Source organism: Nycticebus coucang, chromosome 2, assembly GCF_027406575.1.
Source record: "Nycticebus coucang isolate mNycCou1 chromosome 2, mNycCou1.pri, whole genome shotgun sequence".
Classification (NCBI taxonomy): domain Eukaryota; kingdom Metazoa; phylum Chordata; class Mammalia; order Primates; family Lorisidae; genus Nycticebus; species Nycticebus coucang.
In genome coordinates, this window is record NC_069781.1 from 165,006,219 (window position 1) to 165,032,768 (window position 26,550).

Sequence of the window (26,550 nt, forward strand, 5' to 3'; positions counted from 1 at the left end):
TTTTTAAATGACAGGGTCTCACTTATCACCCAGGCTAGAATGCAGAGGCACCATCGTAGCTCACTGGAGCCTCAAACTCCTGGGCTCAACCAATCCTTGCTCCTCAGTCTCACAAAGTTCTGGGATTATAGGGGTGAGCTACTGTATCCGGCCTACAGTAAAATATTACAATATTAATAGTGGGTCCATCTATATGGCAGGAATATGGATAGGTTTATTTTTATTTAAGCTTCTTTAATTTTCAAAAATGTCTACAATGAGTGTTAGATGTGTACGTTTGTTTCTTTGAGATAGCCTAAGTCACAGACGTGTGTTTTTAATCAGAAAAAAACTTAAATGTTCCATATATGAACACTTGAAATAATCAGGTTTATTATGAGCTAAATGTTAGTGACCTCTAAGAACCAATCCTTATTTGTTTTGAAACCATTCATGAATATTTTAAAATGAAATTAAAAACTTTAATGGAAAATGAAAGCCACTCTGTACATCTATGTTGATCCCATTTCTTTATCACAAGAGTTTATCATCTCCAAAGTCTCCCTGATAGTATGCAAACCTATTTCCTGGTCACAGGAATTGAGGGAGGGTCACACAATAAAATGGCTGGCCTCATTCTCGCTAATGTCATGGCAATGAGCTCCCCACCCCCAAGAAGGAACAGTCTCTAAAATCTTTAAAGATTAGATAAAACTCTAATCTTCCTTGATCACCAGTTTATCACAGGACCTAATGAAGATCAATTTAAACATATGTACATGCAAAAATAACAGGCTTAAAAAAAATTTTTTTTTAATTCTGAACTACAGAATGGGCCTCCAAAACCACCAGATATGCTAGGCACAGTAGCACACACCCAGTTACTTAGGAGGTTGAGGCTGGTAGACTGCTTGAACACAAGAGTTGGAGGTCAGCCTGGGCAACACAGCAAGACCCATCTCAAAAAATAAAAATAAAAACAATAAACACCAGATGTTAAAATGACTATCCATTTGAAGGTGTCCATGACATGAGTTTGTAGGATCCCACGTGATATCAGCCCACAGGCTTCCTAGCAGTGCACAAAACAGGAGCCAAGGTCACCTGTAAATGAACCACATTACCAGACAGGCTCACGTGATACCAGACCCCCCTTCTGAAAATGTATCTAAGATCACGTTCCCATGTTTTATCATAGCATCACAAGCAATGATAAATAATCAAAACTGAGTTTATAAAATGAATTCTAGGCTTTCAATAAATAAAAACTTATAAAACATCGGTGCACAGACAGCACAGGTATAGCCTGGTTTCACAAAAGGGAATTTTTTTTTTTTAAGTCCAGATGTCATCTTGTCGGTAGCTTGAGCAGTCAAAAACTACTTATTCTCACTGTTTTTCCATCCAAAAGAGCAATCCATGACATCACCTAGGAATACGTGAGCATTGCTTTTAAGGATACACCGTGGGGAATAAGGAAGGTGAGTGTTAGGCCTGAGGAAGAAGATGGACAAAAGGTTAAGTGAGACGCGTGGTCACATGCTTCTCTGACTGCCCCGGTTTGGGATCTGAACACAGAACACCAACAGACTCTAACATCAAAGTATTTTTCTTTGATTTTTAGTTGGACATCTGTTTGAGATATCATTTGACAAAGGTGGCATTTTTATTTGTACTAATGCTGACCCATTGTTCTAAATGTGCTTTGTAGGACTAGGCAGGGCTGGTCGCCAAATATTTGTGGCTCTCTACCCTCCAGCATCTAAAAGGGCTCTTCCTCACCTCCTCTGAATTTGTGAAGGATTTTCTTGCCAGTGTGAGATTTTCTGGAGACCTCCCTCCCTTGCCACAGACCCAGGCAAGAAGTAGTTACACCTTCTCCCAACTCTACCCACCTTTGACCATGAGAAAAGCGTCACTGTATGATCTCTCTTCCAGGAAACAGCACAAAACTTGGGGGTAGCCAGTGCTGAAAGGGTATCTGACGAAACATTCAACATGATTCCTCACTCTCAAAGGGATCTAGCTATAGTAATGCCTTAATTTGACTAAGAAAGGTAATCCATGATTTCTTCCCTTGAGAGGGGAGAAAGGTGAGGCCAAGGGAGGCCATCCCAAGAGGAAGATAAATTTAAAATATCACCCTTCTCTCCCTTGAGACAATAGAGCAATGAGCAAATATTTTTTGGTTCTAAAACAAAGGAGCTTATTGCGGGTGTAAATTATTTAACTGCAACCAAAGTCTCTGCCTGTGATCTTTGGTTTCATTGTTTTTCCACCAGCTAAATAAACAGTGCCCAAGCTAGGATTTGAGGGCACAAAGAATTAAAAAAAAATTACCTGCTCTGGAAAGGCAGAGAGCCCTCAGGAGCTAAAGCCACCTAGGCTGGCAGAGAGGACTAATTAGTCAGCAGCAATTAGCTGAGCAAAGCAGCCAATGGGCAGAGGCAAGTAAGTTCTTTATTGTTGAGAAGAAACGGAGGGGCTGCCAAGGGCAAAGGGAAGAAAGAAAACAGACGTGGGTAGACAGGCCAGGAGAGCATCAGAGGTGCCCTAGGTCTGTGCCCCCCAAGCAGCCCGCTGACCTGGGCCAGTCACACTTGGATCTCTTCACACCCTGAAGGTCCTGTTTCCATGGAGGACAGAAAGGTTCAGGTTGTTAATGTCCCAGGAAGCTTGGTTTGGCCTACTCAAATAGTGTCCCTGACAGATGTTTCATGCTGAGTTCTACTGTGTAAATAATGTTATTTTGGAATCCTAAAGCCAAATAAATTAAGAGTGAGCTTTGGAGATTGTATTTAACTTCAATTGGGGGTGGGTGGGGCCAAGACTCTCATCTTTAACATACATTTTTATGCTTACAGTGTGCTCTAGCATTCATTAAACCCGCAGGTTACTTGTCAACTACAGTATATCGTGGTGGCCACAGTATATCGCGGTGTCAGGCAAATTAAATAGGCTTATTTGGGGATATTCAGCTACTTCGAGCACACAGTGTTATCCAATAAAGTGCAAAACATGTTTTTATTTTTAAAAGAAAATCTAGAAAACCTTATTATGTGGTTGATGATATAATTGCACATGATTTCAGAGAACCACAGATTGGTCAGCATCTTTCTTGCCAGAAAAATAACCCACAGAATTTTACTGCAAATGCCACCCTGCCCCAAAAGCTGTATTTTCAGACTGTTTAAATTAGCAGCGAAGCAAAAACAATGCACGTGGAGAGGACACAGGAAGAGACTGCCTGCAACCCATACACTTCTGAAGATGTGTAACTACACTGCTGGCCTGGGGTCTTCTGATCCCTCTTCCTTTCTCATGGTTCCTAGCTGCACGGATGAGGCTGACACCCCAGAAAGCAGCATCATATCCCCATGGGCTTCAAAAGTAAAACCTCCCGCCCTTTCCTTCCTCTTCCTGCTTTAGTTCCTGGGTACCTCCCCAACCTAACCTCTGACAAACCACCTTAACCAAATGGGAACAAGGACACCACTCTTCTCGTTGAATGAGAAACCAGCAGGCTAGGAGCATTTTTTTGCTGAAGATGAATTTAGACCAAAATAGTGAACTGTGTATCCTACAAGGCCAGAAGGAAGTCCGCTGAGTCTGCACCATCCAGCTGTGAGAGGGTCCCCGGACTGGCTGCTGTTGGAAGGGGAAGCAGCGAGCTGAGTGTTAGCAGCAGAGGAGAAGGCAAGTGCCCAAACCCATGGCTCCGGGGGCCTGCACGCCTATCCCACAGATGCAGGGACCAGCGTTCAGCGTGCTATCTCTAGATGGTATCTCAGAGACAATGAGAACAGCAGCCCCTAGGATGTGTGGCACAGCGGCCCTCCTAACAGAGTCTCTGCTGAGCCCTTCGACTGTGGGTCAGATACAGCACCGGGCGCTTATATATGCAGTCTCTCCTGTAATTTATTAATCTTCACTCTATTGTGTTAGGAGGATGGCTGGCTGGTGGGTTTTTAAATGAGTCCTAATTCACACCCCATAAAATTTATCCTTTAAGTGTACAATTCAATGGCTTTTAACATATCCAAAGTTGTACAACCATCGCTATTTTGCAATTTCAGAACATTTTCATCACCCCAAGAGGAGCATGGATTTTAATCCCCATCTAACTGATAAAGAAAACGTCGAGCAAGCCACCCCAAATCACAAACTTCCATAAACAGCAGAGCTGGTTTTCAAACCCAGGCCACAGAACCCTCTACCGCACCAGGCCACTACTGATCACCCTCCACTCACCCTCAGCTTCCTGGGCTCCCTCCACATCCTGCCACTCCCGAATGGCAGGTGCTCCAGAGCTTCGCCTCTGCTGCCTTCTCATCAGACACACACAATTACCCAACAGATTCCCTGCTCTAGACTCCTACCCTCTAATCCTCCTCTCTAGTCTAAACTTCAATCTAAGCCCCAGACCTGGCCACGAAAGTGCTCATCCCCTCCCTCTAAAAAACGAGCATCTCTACCCTTAATGCCCCCAAGTAGTGCAAACAGTCCCCTCCCCTGACTCAGCTAAAGGCATCGCCAGCCATGAGCATAGCCACTTACCAAGGTGGTTAAAATGCTGAGGCTCTGGAGTCTCACAGTCCTGAGGTTTGAGCTCAGCTTTGACCCTCATCAGCCCTATCATTCTGCGCACATTTACTTCTATTTAAAAATTGTAAAATGGATTTTTTTTCTATTTATTCATCCATAAGATGAATTAAGGGACAATAACCTTCATTCATATATCATGTATCAACCTTTATAGGGTTGCTCAGTGAGGGGTAAATAAATGGTAGCCATTGTCATTATATGAAAGTAAAATGGACCTCTCAGAGCCAGTCCCCATCTTCACCAAGTCCAGTCTGACAGGAGAACGTGTACTTGTAGCACGTATCCGCATTTCCTTCCTTTTGAAGGCTGAGTAATATTCCACTGCATGTATCGTATATGCTGCATTTGTTTACCCATTCATTTACCAATGGTTGCCCAGGCTGCTTCCACCTTTTGGTTATTGTGAATAATGATTCTATGAACACTGATGTATAAATACTGTTCAAGTACTCGCTTATAATTCTTTGGGTATATACCCAGGAGTAGAATTGCTAGACCACATGGTAATTCTATTTTTAATTCCTAGGAATAAAAAATTTAAGCACAAGGATAAAAGATAGAAGTATAAAAATCAAAGATTGAAGTACAAGTTTGAATTGAAAATACTAAGATGGACTTCCTTTTTCTTTTTTAAAAAAAATAGCTGTAAGGCATGGCACCTGTGGCTCAAGCAGCTAAGGCACCACCCACATACACCTGAGCTGGCGGGTTTGAATCCAGCCTGGCCCACCAAACAACAATGATGGCTGCAACCAAAAAATAGCCGGGCATTGTGGCGGGTGCCTGTAGTCCCAGCTGCTTGGAAGGTGGAGGCAGGAGAATCGCTTGAGCCCAGGAGTTAGAGGTTGCTGTGAGCTGTGATGCCATGGCACTCTACCCAGGGTGACAGCTTGAGGCTCTATCTCAAAAAAAAAAAAAAAAAAAAATAGCCGTATGAGTAGAAAGACCTCAAAAAAATGATAACTCTATAACAATGAGCACCCCTGGTGCCCAGACTGAGGTTCTTAATATAGTTTCCTACTAAAAGGAACAAAGATTCTTAGTGAAATGGCTAATTCAGGTGTGAGGCAGGAAATCTACATGATAAATAATATTCCCCATGAAAGGATCAAGGTTTTCTCATTGAAATGGTGAATTCTAGTGTGGTAGAGAAGATAGATACATGTGTAAAGTGACATCCAAATTTAGTCTAACTACTACCCATTTTCTCTTAAAGAAACCAGGGCTCTTTAGAGAATTCCAGGGCTGGGTTAGGAGAGTCTGTGATGAGCCTGGAACCCTTGTGCTAAGAAAATGAAGGGAAATGTCTAAAGGACATTGGAGCCAGGTTAGGGAAACTCCCACTGGCCAAATTTAGGACAATTTGAGCATCAAAATAAATAATGACTATTATTAAAATCCAAACCCATGAGTCCACACAAATATAAATAAAGAAGGGAGAAGGGAAAACTCTTCCTTACAGCCAAAATCCAACTAATACAGAAGAAATAGTGAATTTATAAAATTGCCATTTGGCACCATCATAATAATACTAGATTCAAGCAAGAATGGACATATTAAAACAAATGAATGACAGTTTGAGAAGTTAAACGATATTTACACATTCTAAAAGTACTTCCCCAACCAAAAAAAAAAAATACTTGGAAAAAATGTAAGTGAACAGTAGAGAAGGCTCCAGGCATCACTTTACCCAAATTAAGATCAGTAATGAAACAAATGTACATCATTTGCCTCTGATATGAGGCCCTGAAAAGAATCCATCCTCAGTTCTATGGCATTCCAGACAATATCACAAAACAACTAGAATTAAAACAGGAGAAAATGTCAGACAAACCCAAACTGAGGGACATTTTACGAAATAATGGGCCTGTATTCTTCTAAACTGTCAATGGCATGAAAGACAAAGGCTGAAGTACTATTCCAGACTCAAGGAGATTAAAGAGAAATGACAACTAAAGGCAACACATGATCCAAGATTTTCTTTTACTAAAAAGAAAAGTTCTGAGACAAGGAGAGGAAAATGAGTAAGGTCTATAAATTGGCTAACAATATCGAATCAGTGTTAATTTCCTGACTTTGACCTTTATACCGTGCTTATGTAAGAAAGTGGTTTTGTCTTCAGGACACTGACTTTTGGGGGATAAAAAAGCACAAAAAGTCTGCAATGTATTCTCAAAAGACTTAAAATATTATATAAATATACATACACATAAGCATATATAAACAGAGAGAGAGGAAGGGGGGAGAGAGAGAAAGGCTAAAGTTGATGTGGTAAAAAGTTAACATTTGGACCGGGCACAGTGGCTTATGCCTGTAATCCCAGCACTCTGGGAGGATAGCTTGATCTTGAGAGTTTAAGACCAGTCTGATCAATAGCGAGACCCTGTCTCTACCAAAAATAGAAAAATCAGCCAGGCATTGTGTCATACACCTATGATCCCAGCTACTTGGGAGGCTAAGGCAAGAAGATCGCTTGAGCCCATAAGTTTGAGGTTGCTGTGAGGTAGGACGATGCCCTGGCACTCTAGCCTGGGCCACAGTGAGACTGTCTCAAAAAAAAAAAAAATTAACATTTGAAGATTCCAGGTGAAAGCATGTATTATTTTTGTACTACTCTTGCAACCTTTGACTTTGAAATTATTTCAAAGTAAAGTCTTTTTAAATGACCACAAAATATTGAAATATATTAAATACATAAAATCTAAGGGTTTGTATTGACATTATGAAGAGGGAATAAAGAACCCATTGTTCACCTTTGGAGGTCGTTAAAACATCAGCTTGTTATTAGGAAAATTAATGAAGGAAAAAGGGTCAGGCACAATGGTTCGTGCCTGTAATCCCAGTACTTGGGGAGGTCAAGGTGGGAAGACTGCTTGACACCAGTAGTTCAAGACCAGCCTGGGTAACAAAGCAAGACCCTATCTCTACAAAAACCTTTAAAATTAGCTGTCCATGATGATGTTTGCCTGTAGTCCCAGCTACTCTGGGGGCTGAGGTGGGAGGATTGCTTGAGCCCAGGAGTTCAAGGCTACAGTGCAATATGATCACGCCACTGAGATCCAGCCTAGGCAACAGAGCTTGATTTCATCTGTAAATAAAATAAAGGAAAAGGATCAAGCATTTGCCTTGACTTTCCTAAACCAACTATTTCAGGATAATCAAATGGATGATGAGGAGTGCCTTACAGAATCCCAGCTAATAAATGTAGGAATGACAGAATTAGAAAATCATCATTTTCAAATGGTTTAGGCCTAGGTTTTCAATCCATCTGAAAACGAGAGGTTGTTAACTTTGATGGACTCAAAACAAAATTTTTTTTCTGTTTATTTAATCAAAGTTATTCTAATTCCCATTCAAGTCATCCTTCTTCCACTAAAGCTTTCTATGGGTTTTTCCTCAGCCCAAACCAGTTTCATCTCTCTCTGATTTCCTACAGCCCTTGATCTATGTCAGTGGTTCTTGTATTTGGTTCATCTGAGATTCTTTTCAAAATCCTGATACCACAGTGGACCCCAGAACACATTTCTCAAACTCAGCACTACTGATATTTTAGGCCAGATACTTCTTTGTTGTGGGGGGCTGTCTTGTACATTGTATGATGTTTAGCAGCACCCTGGCCTCTAGGCATTAGGTGGCAATACTCTCCCAATCTCAAGGGCTGACGACCAAAAACGTCTCCAGATACTGTCAAGTGCCCCTGGAGTGGGCAACATCTCCCACCCTCATGACAATGGCTGACCCACACCATGATTATCAGTGGCTGTTAAAGCCACTAGGTTGATGAGGAATTTCAAATATGGATCAGGCACCCACCAATCAACTTTAGCTCTACTGCAAGTGAGACAAGCAGCTTCTATCTTACTGGTGTCCATGCAATAGGACCTTGTCTGCAAAAAAAATTTTTAATTAAAAAAAGTTAAACATACAGTTATCACATAGTCTGGCAATCTCATTCCTAGGTATCTGCCCCAGAGAAATAAAAATTATGATCATACAAACTAGCTGTATGCAAATGTTTACAGCAACTCTAGTCAAAATCACCAAAACATGCAGACAATCCAAATGTCCCTCAGTCGGCAAATGGACAAACAATGGTACATCTACAAAATGGAATACTACTCAGTACTAAAAAGGAACAAACTATTGATATACAGAACAAAAATGAATCTCAAGTGCATTATGTGAAATGAAGAAAAAGACTCAAAAGGCTACATACAGTGGGGTGAGTTGGCTCATGCCTATAATCCCAGCAATTTGGGAGGCTAAGGCAGAAGGATCACTTGACCCAGGAGTTCAAGGTTGCAGTGAGCTATGATAGTGCCATTGCACTCTAGCCAGGTGACAGAAACTCCATCTCTTAAAAAAAAAAAGTCAGGGAGGTTACTACGTACAGTATGATTCTATTTATGTGACATTCTGGGAAAGGCAAAACTATAGGAAGGGGCAGGGGTCAGCTGATGTAGAGGGAGGGGTTGACAAGAAAAGAACAGCAACAGACAATTTGGAGGGGGTGGGGTAAGTGTGATGAAACCATTCTGTACCTTAATTATGGTGGTGGACATAGGACTAAACATTTGTTAAAATGCACAGAACTGTATGCCATAAAACATGAAATTTATAATATGGAAATTTAAAAGAAAAATGGAGAATGTCGTAAAGCCTACTGATAAAAAGAGGCATGCGTAAAACAACTACATTACAAAGCAATTTATATGTTACATACGTGCACATACACATAGAGAGTAAATAAATATACACGTGGACAAAGTGTTACATACAAGGTGAACGGTGCTTATCTTATTAGATTCCAGGAAATTTATTTTCTTCTTTTAACTTACTGATATTTTCTGATTTTTTTCCCCCTTAAAGTGAAATAAATTGGTGTATTACTTGTGTGATAATTTTAAAACAACCAGATAAAGAGGTAAGTGTAAGCTCCTCTGGGAAATTTGTCCTGATCTCTCCATGGTCAGGCTCTCCCTCTGCAGGCTTCCCGCCTCCTCCTCAAAACACATATCACATGCTGCCCCGTGGCCCTGGTCAGCTCTTCCCTGTCCTGCTCACTGTGCGAAGTGCGGAAGTGCCCCCAGGAGAGCTGTTCCTGAGTTTCTACCAGCTAACCGCTTGTCTCAAGAATCACGTATTGCTGTTTCCCTGCTCCACCGTCCCTGAACAGATACTCAGTAAAACAGCTGGGCAATGACCAACCACCCGCTGGGAATGAACATGCGTCTAATAAATAATCATTAAGCCACTTCCACAGGTAACTGGATGCTACCCAAAGGGTGATAATTAATGTTCTGTGTCAGCCTAGAATACAGGCTCAGGTGAAGGACCACTTTAGATTCTAGAAATTACAGTAGACCCTCTGTAAGTCGAACACCCAAAGGACTGTAACAAACTGGTCAACATACAGAGGTGACCGACATAAGTTCCAACTAGGCCTACTGTACTGATACGTATGTGTATAGCATCTCCAGTCCACAAAAATTAGGTCAATTTAAGCAGATGGTCAATGTAGGGAGGTGGTCAACTATGGAGGTTCTACTGTACTGGGGAGAAAACATACAAAGGTAGTTAATCACCTGCAATATTTGTAGATAACAGAGTTGAGATCGTTAAGTTGTAAGATGATAAGCTTCAAAATTATCCTAACATCAGCTGGATTGGTACTATAAGTGGCCTCTTCTAGCATAAATTTATGGTTCAAAGATTCAGCTATAGGAATATAGAAAACAGGAGAACAGATCTAAGAAAAGTAGCTACATGAGGATAGACTTGGTAATTTTAGGTGACATCAATCATGCTAAAGCTAAATGCAGTTAAGAGCAAAGTAAAAGATTCTTTTCATTTTTGGTGGGGAGGTGGGTAAGCTGCGTGGTCACAAATCTTTTTAGAGTGCTTTGGTTTCACATCCACAGACAGAAATCTGTTCATTAACATGAAAGATATTAAGCCCAAACTTTATTAAAATGGATCCTTTTATATGATTCTTTGCACTTGCCAGGAATATCCCAGCGTGATATTTAAAACATTTCCTCACTCCAAAAATGAGACAAACAAAAAACCAAAACACCACAGCACTGTGAATCATCTCTAGTCTAAGCAAACCAGGGCCCAAGCAGCCTGTAAAGCCAATAGGCCTATTTGGCTAAAAGACAATAAAAACAGACACCAAAAACCAAATTAGAAAGCTTCCAAATATCACAATTTTGGAATTACGGTTCCAGTTAATGAAGTAGGTGCAATCCAGCCTGTCTCTCTCACTGGGTGCTGCTATCAAACCTGGTAACGATGCATAGAGCAGCTTCCAGAACTCTGAAAAATAACCAGGAGTAGGCAGATGGGGAAAACGATCAGAATTCAAAGTGCCACTGAACCAAGGGTCAGGTTCCTATTTTTCCTCTAATACTACTTAGATTCACAAGCTGCCTCCAACCCAGAAAAGGGAATCAAGTGTAGACAGAGGGAATCCAGGACAATACCCCTAGTTCAGGCTAAAGCAACGGGCAAGGGGATTCCTAACACTCATAGATGTTGGGAACGATCCTAGTTTTTATTTTCTTTTTTAAACATTTTTCTTTCATTCTCTCTTATATTCCAGACTCCAGGCAATCCTGACAGAGCAGAGGAGGACACATCCACAGCAGCCTTAAAGACACCCCAAACTCTCAGAGAGTCAACTCAGAGGAACCAGAATTCCAAGAGGGCATGTGAACCCCTTCCACTGATTTTGTTCCCTTTCCTTCCATCACGAGGCCCAGAACAGGGACACAGCTATGGCGAATGTACAACAAAGTAGGGTAACTAAAGTGCTAGCTTTTAGGACACAGATCTGAAAGGGAGAATTTTAAGTATCAGAAAGTACCAAGGAGAAGGAGAAAGAGAAGAGAAAGGAAGAAAGAGAAAGAGAGAAAGAAAAAAAGAAACAGAAAGAGGAAGATAAAGGGAGAAAACAAGGCCATAAAGTTTGCTTATAAACCAAAAAAATCAAACCCATAATTTTTTTTTTTTTTTTGAGAAGTCTCACTATGTTACCCTTGGTAGAGTGCCGGGGCACCACAGCTCACAACAAGCTCAAACTCTTGGGCTTAAGTGATTCTCTTGCCTCAGGCTCCCAAGTAGCTGACACTACAGGCACCCACCACAACGCCCGGCTATTTTTTGGTTATAGTCGTCATTGTTGTTTGGCAGCCCCAGTGTGTGTGGCTGGCGCCCTCACCACTGAGCTACAAGCGCCGAGCCCAAACCTATAAAGTTTATAAACTCCTGGGCTCACCACCAGCTGTCCAGGTGTGGAATGACCCTAAACAGAATAGTAAAGACTTACTTAAAGAACTGAACTATGGTGACAGGTCACCACCCAGGTCCCAGACTGGCCACTGGGCGGCATGTATGAAGGAAAGATCCAAAGAGCACTGCAAAGGCTTTGAAATATTAAGTGACGTTGAATTTTCAACCCACGGAATACTGGTCAAACTTGCTATCTGAATCCAACCAGACTAACTGCCTTCTAAAAGAAAACAAAATAAAAATCAACATTCTTGTTCATCCGTGGGCCTGGCCATGACGCTGCATCTGTCCCGGGAGCAGGGTATCACCTTGCAAGGGAGCGCCGAAATCGTGGCCGAGTTCTCATTTGGCATCAACAGCATTTTATACCAGCGTGGCATATATCCATTTGAAACCTTTACACGAGTGCAGAAATATGAACTCACCTTGCTGAGTAACTACTGATCTTGAGCTCAAAAAATACGTAAACAATGCGGTGGAACCACCAAAAGACTGGTTGTACAAGTATTCAAAAACTGGGTGTAGTTATCTCAAATATCTAAAGTGGTGAGGTCCTTGAAAGATGGCAGTTTGATATTGAATGTGACAAGACTACAAAAGATGATAGCGCACCCAGAGAAAAGCCTCAGAAAGCTCTCCAGGATGAATTCCGTTCAGTGCTCAGACAGAACACAGCTACAGGGACATTTCTGCCACTATTGGAAGTTTCTTGTTCATTTGATCTACTGATATACAGACAAAGACTTGGTTGTACCTGAAAAACGGGAAGTCTGGGCTCATTACCAGTTCATTACCAATTCTGAGGAAGTCCACCTTCGTTCACTTACCACTACATTCCACAAAGTAAACAGCATGGCAGCCCACATAATTCCTGTCAGGGACTGAAGGATGAGATGAGGCAAAACATGTAGTATGTAATTTTTAAATGTGGTTTTCCTGAAACCAAATCAACCATAGTTGAATGTTTTATTTCATTAGTTAATTGTGAGAAGAGGAAAACCAGCGTTATACTTTACCGAACTATGTGTAATTGTCCCATTTGGGGGGTACCTGTCTGACTTAACCATAGGATTGACATGGTGAGTTTATTGCACAGTGTTTAGAGGGAACCAGCAAATTTTTGTAATGGTAATTTCAAATTAACATTGTAATGTTAATTTCTTTAAAGGCAATAACTGTAGATGGGAAAACTTGCTGTAAAGCTAAGTGCTTTCCTAAATCAGACATTTTGGTCAAGTAACTTGATTCAACATATGTAGGGAGAAATTTAAATATATAAAATGCAACAAAAGAAGAACGAATATTCAGAATCTTTGTTTAAATCCTAAAAGTAAGTAATAATCCATAAGTAATGAGATACTTGTTTATTAGGTCCTTTTGTCATTTATTTTATTGTATAGTTCCCATATTGAATACATTTTCATCTATTTTATGAAAATTGAACCTATGAAGCAATGGATATTTCTACTGTTTAATTTACCATGATACAGAACTCTTAAAATTTTTTGGTCTGTACTTTATAAAATCAAGCTTTAAATGAAAATGAAGAAATAAAGTTTAATTTATATATAAAAAAAACAACATTCTTCATAGTAAGTTTCAGTTCACATGCAAAAAGGTAATCAAAGATGCCCATGCCAAGATGACAGTTTGATGGGATTATCAGATTATAAAGCAGCTACAGTAAAATGCATGATGCATGTTCTCAAAATGAAAAGTCTCAATAAAGAAACAGAAAATATAAAGAAGCTGCAAATGGAAATATTAAACTATAAAACACAATATCCAAAATAAAAATGGAAGGGCTCAATAGCAGAATGTTGCTAACAGAAAAAGAATCAGTGAACTTGAAGATGATTAATGGAAATTACAAAATCTGAACAACAAAGAGAAAAAAATAAACAGAGCCTCGGGGACCTATGGGACAATACAACAAGGTCTACTATTTGTGTGATTAGGGTCACAAAAGGAAAGTAGAAAGAGCAAGAAACAGAAGAAGGGCTTGAGGACATAGTGGCTGACAACTTCCCTTATTTGGTAAAAGACATCAATTTAAAGATTAAAGAAGCACAGCAAACTAAGAAATTTATGCCCAGATGAAACATAATCAAACTTCTAAAAACTAAGAGAACTCTGAAAGCAGCCAGAGAAAAATGATGCATTTCATCTACAGAAACAATGATTTGAACAATGATGCAGATATATTATTAGGAACCATGGAGGCCAGAAAGAGGTGAAATAACATTTTTAAAGTGCTAAGAAACAAACTAACAATCCAGAATTCAATATCCAATCAGAATATCCTTCAGGAATAAATGTAAAACAAAAACATTCTCAGATAACGGAAAACTAAGAGAACTCATAGCCAACAAACCTTCTCTAAATGAAATGCTATAAAGTTCTTCAAATATAATGGAAATGATATCAGAGGGAAACCTGGAACGTTGGTAGTGAATGAAGAACAATAGAAACGGTAAAAACCTGGGTAAATATAAAATATAAATCCTCTGAAGTTTTTAAAACATGCATGATGGTCAAAAGCAAACTTTTAACATTGTCTGTTGGGATATCAATGTATTTGACAACTAAAACAATGTAGAAGGGTAAAAAGAACCTAGGTAGTAACAAGGTTTCCATATTTTATCTTAAGTAATAAAATATTAATTATATTCTCAACATAGTATTCCTGGGGCCTCCCCCCAAAAAATAGTAGTAAACTATAAACTCTCAAATTATGTACAATGCAATTCCTACAGTTAACACTTAAAACAGTCAAAACTCAACAGATCAATTCTGGGAATACTAACAAATATTCAACAAATCCAAAAGAAAAGAGAAAGGGAAAAGAGAAGAACAAAACAGAAGGAACAAGCAGGAAATAAAAAATAAAATGGTAGATTTAAATCCAAACATATTAATAATAACACTAAACATAAATGGTCTAAACATATACTAATATATATACTAATTAAAAATGGAGATTGTCAGAGGATTAAAAAATAAGACCCAAATATACAATGCTTATAAGAAACCTACTTCATAGCCGGGTGTTGTGGCTGCCGCCTGTAGTCCCAGCTACTTGGGAGGCTGAGGCAAGAGAATCGCCTAAGCCCAAGAACTGGAGGTTGCTGTGAGCTGTGATGCCACAGCACTCTACCGAGGGCAACCTAGTGAGACTCTGTCTCTAAAAAAAAAGAAAAAAGAAACCTACTTCAACTATAATGATATAGGTAGGTTAGAAGAAAAATGATGGAAAAAGATATACCAAACACACACCAATCAGGGAAAGTTGGTATGACCATATTAATATCAGACAAAAGAGACTTCAAAGCATAGAAAATTATCAAGGATAAAAAGGAATGTTACATAATATTAAAAAGTCCAATTCACTGATTATATGTAACAACCCTAAATACGTATACAACTAAGAACAGAGCCTGTAGTCCCAGCTACTTGAGAGGAGTGCTTGAGTCCAGGAGTTTGAATCCAGCCTGAGCAACACAGTGAGACCCTATTTCTAATGAAAAACAAAAATGAACAAAGAACTTGAATAGACATTTATTTCTACAAAGATGACATACAAATAGCCAACTGGAACGTGAAGAGAAATATTCAACATCACTTATCATTAGGAAAATGCAAATCAAAACCACACAATATCAGTTCACGTTCAGTAAGATAGCTACTATCAAAAAAACAGAAAATAAGTGTTGGTAAAAATGTAGAGAAACTGAAACTCCTGTGCAATGTTGCTGGGAACATAGCAATAGTGCAGCCGTTATAGAAAACAGTATGGTGGTTACCATACTGTTTGGTGGTTACTCCAAAAATTTAAAAGATAATTACCATCTGATCTACTATTCCATTTCTAAGTATACATGCAAAGGAAATAAAAGCAGAGTCTTCCTGAGATACATGCACACTTAGTTTCACAGCACCATTATTCACAGTAGCCACAAGGTGAACGCAAATGAAGTGTCCATGAAGTTTGTGTGCAATTTAAACCACACGACTATTTTAAACCGCACACAAACTTTATGGACACCCTGTATGCATCGACAGATGAACAGGTAAACAAAATGTGGTCTATAAGGGAATATTACTGAGCCTTAAAAAGGAAATTCTGACACATGCTACAACACGGATGAAACCTTAAGACATTACAATGTAAGACTGTAACAAAAAGATACCCAAAACATGATTCCCCTTATATGAAGTACTTAGTGTTCTAAAACTCACAAAGTAAAATGGTGGCTGCCAGGGAGCTGCATAAGTGGAAGGGTAAATGGGGAATTGTTTAATGGGTATATAGTGCTTTAGTTTTAGGAGATGAAAATTTTGTACAGATTGGTAGCACAATGATATGAATATACCTAACCCTACTAACTATACACTTAAAAAGATGGTAACTTTTATGTTACGTATACGTTACCACAATGTTATAAACGATAGAGAAGTGCTAAAACGACACCTTCGATCAAATGACCCTGACATTTCCGGAACACTTTGCCTATCAATAGGAGCTTATACTGTCCAGGCTTCCTAAGAATACAAGGAACATCACCCACATAGACCGTATCTTGGATCATAAAGCAAACGTCAATAACTTAAAAGAATTGAAAGCACACAAAGTATGTCCTCTAACCATAATGAAACTAATGTAGAACAACAGATGATTAGAAATTCTCCCAACGCTTGGCAATGAAACAACATACATGTGATAATCAATGGGTCAGAGAGAAAGTTTCAACAGAAACTAGAAAAAAACGCTTTGCAGTGAATGAAAATGAAAATGCAACTTATTAAAATGTATGAGATGCAACTAGATCAGTGTTTAGAGGGAAATTTAGAACACTGAATGCTTATATTAGAAAGGAACAAGGCTCTCAAATCAACAATCTAAACTTCTACATTACGAAACTAGAAAAAGATCAAAGTAGTCCCCAAACAAGAAATAAGAAAGAGCTGAGGGCAGTGCCTGTGGCTCAGTGAGTAGGGTGCCAGCCCCATAGACAGAGGGTGGCGGGTTCAAACCCGGCGCAGGCCAAACTGCAACAAAAAAATAGCCGGGCATTGTGGCAGGCACCTGTAGTCCCGGCTGCTCGGGAGGCTGAGGCAAGAGAATCACCTAAGCCCAGGAGTTGGAAGTTGCTGTGAGCTGTGATGCCACAGCACTCTACCGAGAGTGATAAAGTGAAAAAAAAGATGCTAATCTTATAAAATGTCTTCCAGAAAACAGAAGAGGAAACACTTTCCAGCTCATAGGATGAAGGCAGCACTACCTCAATAACAAAACCAAGGACAGATCAAGAAAAGAATACTACAAACCAATAACACTCATGAACACGGACACAAAAGTTCTCAACAAAATACCAGGAATTTGAATTCAGCAGTATGTAAAAGGAATCATGCACCACACCAAATTGTGATATATCCTACCAAAAAGGCTGGTATGGTTTTCAAAAAATCAATAGATGTACACGTTAAGGAAAAGAAACACAACATTTATCAATTGATGCAGAAAAAACATCTGACAAAACTCAGCACTCTTTAATAATAAACGCTGTCAGTAAACCTGGAAGAGAATTTTCTTAACCAGAAAAAGGACATTTATAAAAAAAAAATCTATATCTAACATCATATTGAGTAGGGAAAGGAATGCTTTCCCCCAACTGGAGGAATAAGGTGATGACATCGCCTCTTACCACTCATATTCAACATGGTACTGAAAATCTTAGTACAAAAAAAAAGAAGGTATATACACTGGAAAGACAAAAAAAAAAAAAATATATATATATATATAGTAGACAGCATGATTGTCTAGGTAGATAATCCCATGAGAATTTATAAAAAAGCTCCCAGAACTAATAAGTGAGTTAGCAAGGCTGCCGGATACAAGGTCAACACGTAAAAAAAAAATCAATAAGCAATAAATCATCAGAAACCAAAAAATTTATTAAATAAAATTTATTAAATAAAGTAAAATATACCTATACAGGGTATCCATAAAGTTTGTGTGCAATTTAAAATAGTTGTCTAGATATATATATAAGTTATAATAGCTCTGAAAATAATGAAATACTTAAGATATAAATCTTACAAAGAATGTAAAAGACCTGCACACTGAAAACTATAGAACACTGAAAAAAGGTATCAAAATAACCTAAATAAACAGACAGACATACTCTGTTCATGGATTAGAAAACTTAATATAGTTAAAATATCAAATTTCCACAAATTCTATAAATCTAGATGAATCCCAGGGACAATTTTAGTAGATACAGATGAGCTGATTCTAAAGGAATCAAGCAAAGTTAAAGGAACTAAAATGGTAGTGTGCTATTAATGAAAAGATAGACACGCAGATTAATGAAATAGATTAACAGCCCAGAAACAGACATAAGAAACTACAGCCAATTGACTTTTTTTTTTTTTTTTTTACCTTCTGAACAGCAGGAAATGGCCAATTGATTTTTGACAAAGGGGAAAAGGACAACTCAATGGAGAAAGGCAAATCTTTCCCACTAACAGCGCTGGAACAACTGCACATCAATAGGTGAATATACTCAGATGAATTTGATCTCAATTTTTTACCTACTATTCCTTCCTTATTGGGTCCTTGAAAAATAAATTTTTCACTAGGTATAAAAATTAACTCCAAAACTGGGCATGGTGGCACACACCTGTAGTCCAGTTACTCGGGAAGCTAAGGCAGAAGGACCACCTGGACCCAGGAGTTCGAGGTCAGCTGGGGCAACATAGCAAGACTCTGTCTTAAAAAAAAATAAAAATTAACTCAAGAGGGATCATAGATATAAATGTGAAATAAAAAATAACAAAATCTTAGAAGAACACATGGGAGAAAATCTTTACAACCTGAGAATAGTTCTTAGGTGTGACACTAGAAGCAGAATCTATAAGAAAAAAATTGATGAACCGAATTTCACCAAAATTAAAAACTTTTGTTTGCAAAACAAATGACCAGACTGAGTTACAAATATTTGTGAGTCACATATCTGGCAAAGGTCTTTATCTAAAATATATACAGAACTCTCAAAATTCAACAGTAAGGAAACAAACTACCCCCTAAGATGATTTGAAGATACTTCGCCCAAGAGAACACACAGGCGGCAAAAAAGCACAAGATGCAGGAGGCGGAGCAAGATGGCGGCTGAGTAACAGCTTCCTTGCATCTGGGCACCGTGAGTCTGGGGAGATAGGACTCCAGGCATCTCTGCCTGGTGGGATCTGCCTATCATCACCCCTGAGAGGATACAGGGAGTCAGCGAGAGACTTCTGGACCCCAAGAGGAGGACTAAAACAGTGGAAAACCGGCAAGTGGTCGCGTGTGTTCAATCTGTCTAAACCCGCCCACAACTGTAAGTTCAGTAGCAGCGAGACTGCAAACCAGAAAGGCCTTACCTGTGAACTGTTTTGGTGTCTTTGGACTTGGCACTCAGCTGAACTGCCTTGGGGAGAGCCTGAGGGGGAGTGTGGAGAACTTTGGCCTTTGTCTAGGGCCCCAGTCTGAGCCGCTGAGCCAGACGGAGCTCATGGTGTTTGGCTCTGGGTCACCCGCAGCCATTGTGAGCGATCTGCCCCGGCAAGCTCCGCCCTCAGGGTTGCAGAGCTGGAATTGGGTGGGAGCTGGTAACCCAGGACCAAGTAGCCTAAGGGCGGAGTCTGAGCCGCCTTGCAGCCCTAACCCTGGGGGCAGAGGGAGACCAGTTTTGGCACACAGGGTAAGTGGATATCCACTTCAGCAGTGATTCCAGCAACAAGCACTTCCCTGGGAAAGCTTCTGCTCAGCAAGTGAACAAGCGCAAAGTGCCTTTTAAGTGGGCTGAAGAGAGATTTAGGGTGTCTACCTGCTGGGGTTTGAGAAACTAGCAGCCTCTAGTCGTATCAGAACTGTGATTAACATCTCATACCCCAGAAGACCACATGTTGCCCAGACAATATTCAATAACATATACATACTGCTTTGTTTTTGGTTGTGTTTTTTTTTTTTTTTGGTTTGGTTGTTTTTTTTGTTTATTTTGATGTTGTTCATTGTTGTTTTGTTTTTTAAGTTCAACCTTTTCCATACAGATCCTTTTTCTTTCTCAATTTTTCTAGTTTAATTATAATTTCCCATTGCTGCCTATTTCAATAATTAGAACTTCATTTTTGTTAGTGTTTCTACCGCTATTATTTGGTTTTTCCAGCCAATTTTATCCCGTAAAGTTTTCTGTTTGCTTGTTTTGGTTTGATTTATAGCATTTTTGTCTTTCCTCTCTACTTGGTGGAGGTGGGGTACTGTGTCTGATCAGGTTAGCAAAGAGCTGCTGACCTCAAGGGAACCACCCAACTGGGCACCCCCAGAAGGTGGTTTTTTTTTTTTTTAAGGTTGTACCAAAGTACCCTACTGTACACCTATATTGCTCTGTCTCCCTCTTTCTGTGCCTCTCTTCTTTTTGTCAATATTCCTTTTACCCACCCCCTCTCCTTTCTCTATTTTTCTTTTTTTTTTTCTTATCACTCGGTCCTCCTTTCTTTCATCCCTTTTTTGCTCTTCAACCTTCTCACCCTTCTGGTCCTGTAACCCTTAGTCCACAGGCACGAGAACTTAAAGACAAGAGGAAGTGAAAGGAAAATTAGGGCAAGGAAACAGATAAAGGAAATCACTCATGAGGAAGAATCAGCAGAAAACTCCAGGCAACATGAAGAACCAGTCCAGAACAACCCCGCCAAGGGACCATGAGGTAGCTACTGCAGAGGATTCCACCTATACAGAAATGTCAGGAATGACAGAAAGGGAATTTAGAATACACATGTTGAAAACAATGAAAGAAATGATGGAAACAATGAAGAAAACTGCTAATAAAGTGGAAAATAACCAAAAGGAAATTCAAAAACAGAATCAAATAAGAGATGAACGATACGAAGAATATAAAAAGGATATAGCAGAGCTGAAGGAAATGAAACAGTCAATCAGGGAACTTAAAGATGCAATGGAAAGTATCAGAAACAGGTTAGACCATGCAGAAGAAAGAATTTCAGAGGTGGAAGACAAAGTTTTTGAGATAAAACAGATAGTAAAAGAGGCAGAAAAGAAGAGAGAGAAAGCAGAACGTTCACTGTCAGAATTATGGGACTTTATGAAACGTTCCAACATACGAGTTAGAGGAATTCCAGAAGGGGAAGAAGAATGCCCCAGAGGAATGGAAGCCATACTAGAGAATATTATAAAAGAAAATTTCCCAAATATCACCAAAGATTCTGACACACTGCTCTCAGAGGGATATCGGACCCCAGGTCGCCTCAACTCTAACCGAGCTTCTCCAAGACACATTGTGATGAACCTGTCCAAAGTCAAGACAAAAGAAAAGATTCTGCAAGCTGCCAGGAGTAAGCACAAGTTGACCTATAGGGGCAAATCCATCAGAGTGACCGCAGACTTCTCTAATGAAACTTTCCAAGCAAGAAGACAATGGTCATCTACCTTTAATCGACTTAAACAGAACAATTTCCAGCCCAGAATTCTGTACCCTGCTAAGCTAAGCTTCAAAATTGACGGAGAAATCAAATCATTTACGGATATACAAACATTGAGGAAATTCGCCACAACAAGACCAGCTCTACAGGAAATACTTCAACCTGTTCTGCACACTGACCACCACAATGGATCAGCAGCAAAGTAAGAACTCATAAATTAAAGGACAGAACCTAACCTCCACACTGATGCAAAAGATAAAAGTAAGCAATGGACTCTCACAAAATAAGACGAATAGAATACTACCACACTTATCAATTATCTCAATAAATGTTAATGGCTTGAATTCCCCACTGAAGAGACATACATTGGTTGACTGGATTAAAAAACACAAGCAAATGGATTTTGCTGTCTGCAAGAAACACACCTGGCTTCAAAAGACAAATTAAAGCTCCGAGTCAAGGGTTGGAAGACAATTTTTCAGGCAAATGGAATTCAGAAGAAAAGAGGAGTTGCAATCTTATTTTCAGATACATGTGGATTTAAAGCAACTAAAGTCAAAAAAGACAAAGATGGTCACTTTATATTGGTCAAGGGAAAAATACAACAAGAAGATGTTTCAATTCTAAATATCTATGCACCCAATTTAAATGCTCCCAGATTCTTGAAACAGACCTTACTCAGTCTGAGCAATATGATATCTGATAATACCATAATAACAGGGGACCTTAACACTCCTCTTACAGAGCTGGACAGATCCTCTAAACAGAAATTAAACAAGGATATAAGAGATTTAAAGGAAACCCTAGAACAACTGTGCTTGATAGACGCATATAGAACACTCCATCCCAAAGATAAAGAATATACATTCTTCTCATCACCCCATGGAACATTCTCCAAAATTGATCATATCCTGGGACACAAAACAAATATCAACAGAATCAAAAGAATTGAAATTTTACCTTGTATCTTCTCAGACCATAAGGCACTAAAGGTGGAACTCAACTCTAACAAAAATGCTCGACCCCACCCAAAGGCATGGAAATTAAACAATCTTCTGTTGAATAACAGATGGGTGCGGGAAGAAATAAAACAGGAAATCATTAACTTCCTTGAGCATAACAACAATGAAGACACAAGCTACCAAAACCTGTGGGATACTGCAAAAGCAGTTTTGAGAGGAAAATTCATCGCTTTAGATGCCTACATTCGAAAAACAGAAAGAGAGCACATCAACAATCTCACAAGAGATCTTATGGAATTGGAAAAAGAAGAACAATCTAAGCCTAAACTCAGTAGAAGAAAAGAAATATCCAAAATCAAATCAGAGATCAATGAAATTGAAAACAAAAGAATCATTCAGAAAATTAATGAAACAAGGAGTTGGTTTTTTGAAAAAATAAATAAAATAGATAAACCATTGGCCAGACTAACGAGGAATAGAAAAGTAAAATCTCTAGTAACCTCAATCAGAAATGATAAAGGGGAAATAACAACTGATCCCACAGAGATACAAGAGATAATCTCTGAATACTACCAGAAACTCTACGCCCAGAAATTTGACAATGTGAAAGAAATGGATCAATATTTGGAATCACACCCTCTCCCTAGACTCAGCCAGGAAGAAATAGAGCTCCTGAAAAGACCAATTTCAAGCACTGAGATCAAAGAAACAATAAAAAATCTTCCAACCAAAAAATGCCCTGGTCCAGATGGCTTCACTCCAGAATTCTATCAAACCTTCAAGGAAGAGCTTATTCCTGTACTGCAGAAATTATTCCAAAAAATTGAGGAAGAAGGAATCTTCCCCAACACATTCTATGAAGCAAACATCACCCTGATACCAAAACCAGGAAAAGACCCAAACAAAAAGGAGAATTTCAGACCAATCTCATTCATGAATATAGACGCAAAAATTCTCAACAAAATCCTAGCCAATAGATTACAGCTTATCATCAAAAAAGTCATTCATCATGATCAAGTAGGCTTCATCCCAGGGATGCAAGGCTGGTTCAACATATGGAAGTCTATAAACGTTATCCACCATATTAACAGAGGCAAAAATAAAGATCACATGATCCTCTCAATAGATGCAGAAAAAGCATTTGATAAAATCCAGCATCCTTTTCTAATTAGAACACTGAAGAGTATAGGCATAGGTGGCACATTTCTAAAACTGATTGAAGCTATCTATGACAAACCCACAGCCAATATTTTACTGAATGGAGTAAAACTGAAAGCTTTTCCTCTTAGAACTGGAACCAGACAAGGTTGTCCTCTGTCACCTTTACTATTCAACATAGTGCTGGAAGTTCTAGCCAATACAATTAGGCAAGACAAGGAAATAAAGGGAATCCAAATGGGAGCAGAGGAGGTCAAACTCTCCCTCTTTGCTGATGACATGATCTTACACTTAGAGAACCCCAAAGACTCAACCACAAGACTCCTAGAAGTCATCAAAAAATACAGTAATGTTTCAGGATATAAAATCAATGTCCACAAGTCAGTAGCCTTTGTGTACACCAATAATAGTCAAGATGAGAAGCTAATTAAGGACACAACTCCCTTCACCATAATCTCAAAGAAAATGAAATACCTAGGAATATGCCTAATGAAGGAGGTGAAGGACCTCTATAAAGAAAACTATGAAATCCTCAGAAAGGAAATAGCAGAGGATATTAACAAATGGAAGAACATACCATGCTCATGGATGGGAAGAATCAACATTGTTAAAATGTCTATACTTCCCAAAGCAATCTACCTATTCAATGCCATTCGTATCAAAATACCAACATCGTACTTTCAAGATTTGGAAAAAATGATTCTGCGTTTTGTATGGAACCGGAAAAAACCCCGTATAGCTAAGGCAGTTCTCTGTAACAAAAATAAAGCTGGGGGCATCAGCATACCAGATTTTAGTCTGTACCACAAAGCCATAGTGCTCAAGACAGCATGGTACTAGGTGGTGCCTGTGGCTCAAGGAGTAGGGCGCCAGTCCTATATGCCGAAGGTGGCAGGTTCAAACCTAGCCCTGGCCAAAAACCACAAAAAAAAAAAAAAAAGACAGCATAGTACTGGCACAAAAACAGAGACATAGACATTTGGAATCAAATTGAAAACCAAGAAATGAAACTAACATTTTACAACCACCTAATCTTTGATAAACCAAACAAGAACATACCTTGGGGGAAAGACTCCCTATTCAATAAATGGTGTTGGGAGAACTGGATGTCTACATGTAAAAGACTGAAACTGGACCCACACCTTTCCCCACTCACAAAAATTGATTCAAGATGGATAAAGGACTTAAATTTAAGGCATGAAACAATAAAAATCCTCAAAGAAAGCCTAGGAAAAACACTGGAAGATATTGGCCTGGGGAAAGACTTCATGAAGAAGACTGCCATAGCAATTGCAACAACAACAAAAATAAACAAATGGGACTTCATTAAACTGAAAAGCTTCTGTACAGCTAAGGAGACAATAACCAAAGCAAAGAGACAACCCACACAATGGGAAAGGATATTTGCATATTTTCAATCAGACAAAAGCTTAATAACTAGGATCTATAGAGAACTCAAATTAATCCACATGAAAAAAGCCAACAATCCCTTACATCAATGGGCAAGAGACATGAATAGAACTTTCTCTAAAGACGACAGACGAATGGCTAACAAACACATGAAAAAATGTTCATCATCTCTATATATTAGAGAAATGCAAATCAAAACAACCCTGAGATATCATCTAACCCCAGTGAGAATGGCCCACATCACAAAATCTCAAAACTGCAGATGCTGGCACGGATGTGGAGAGAAGGGAACACTTTTACACTGCTGGTGGGACTGCAAACTAGTACAACCTTTCTGGAAGGAAGTATGGAGAAACCTCAAAGCCCTCAAGCTAGACCTCCCATTTGATCCTGCAATCCCATTACTGGGCATCTACCCAGAAGGAAAGAAATCCTTTTATCATAAGGACACTTGTACTAGACTGTTTATTGCAGCTCAATTTACAGTCGCCAAAATGTGGAAACAGCCTAAATGCCCACCAACCCAGGAATGGATTAACAAGCTGTGGTATATGTATACCATGGAATACTATTCAGCCATTAAAAAAAAATGGAGACTTTACATCCTTCGTATTAACCTGGATGGATGTGGAAGACATTATTCTTAGTAAAGCATCACAAGAATGGAGAAGCATGAATCCTATGTACTCAATTTTGATATGAGGACAATTAATGACAATTATAGTTATGGGGGGGGGGACAGAAAGAGGGAAGGAGGGAGGTGGGTTGGGCCTTGGTGTGTGTTACACTTTATGAGGGCAAGACATGATTGCAAGAGGGACTTTACCTAACAATTGCAATCAGTGCAACCTGGTTTATTGTACCCTCAATGAATCCCCAACAATAAAAAAAAAAAAAGCACAAGATGCTTGGCACCACTAGGGAAATGCAAATTAAAGCCATTATGAGATGCTGCTACACATCTATTACAATGTTAAAATGGCTTTAAAAAAAGAAAGAAAGAAAAGCAAGTTCCAGGAGGCAGAGCCAGTGGAACTCTAATGATGTACTGTTGGTGAGAAGGCAAATCCTTACAGCCCTCTGGACACTTGTGCAGTTAAACATACACTTAACTCTGTGACCCAACAATTTCATTCCCAGGGATTAACCCCAGTGAAATAACAACCTATGTTCACACAAAAACTGGATATGAGTATTCATAGGAGCTCCATTCATACTCACCAAAAACTGCAAACAATCCAAACATCCTACAGTAAGTGAAGTAGTAAAGAAACCGGGGTACCTACCTACAATGGAAAACCATTCAGCAATAAAAAGGAAGGAGCTACTAATGAAATACAAGACTGAATCTCTGACACATTGCATTGAGTAAAAGATAGTCTTAAAAGTACATATGCACTACATGATTCCATTCCTATGACACTGTGGAAAAGACAAAACCATAGTGATGAGAAACAGATGAGGGGTTGCCAAGAATTGGATGTGGCTCGAAAGGGGACGAGAAGAGGAAGTTCTGGGGGTTGATGAAACTGTTGTGTATCCTCATTATAGTAGCGGCTATACGAACGCACATATATGTTAAAGCTCAGAGAACTATACACAAAAAAGGTCAATTTTTGGGCGGCGCCTGTGGCTCAAGGGGTAGGTAGGGCGCCGGTCGCATATG

At 39.3% G+C, this 26,550-nt stretch overlaps 1 protein-coding gene and 1 pseudogene across 1 annotated transcript in view; one reads left to right on the plus strand and one right to left on the minus strand.

Annotated features, from left to right (window-relative positions):
• CMTM4 (CKLF like MARVEL transmembrane domain containing 4) overlaps positions 1–26,550 on the minus strand; it is a 67,097-nt gene that overhangs the window by 17,656 nt on the left and 22,891 nt on the right. The window lies entirely within an intron of this gene.
• LOC128594525 (mitotic spindle assembly checkpoint protein MAD2A-like) lies at positions 12,151–12,762 on the plus strand (annotated as a pseudogene).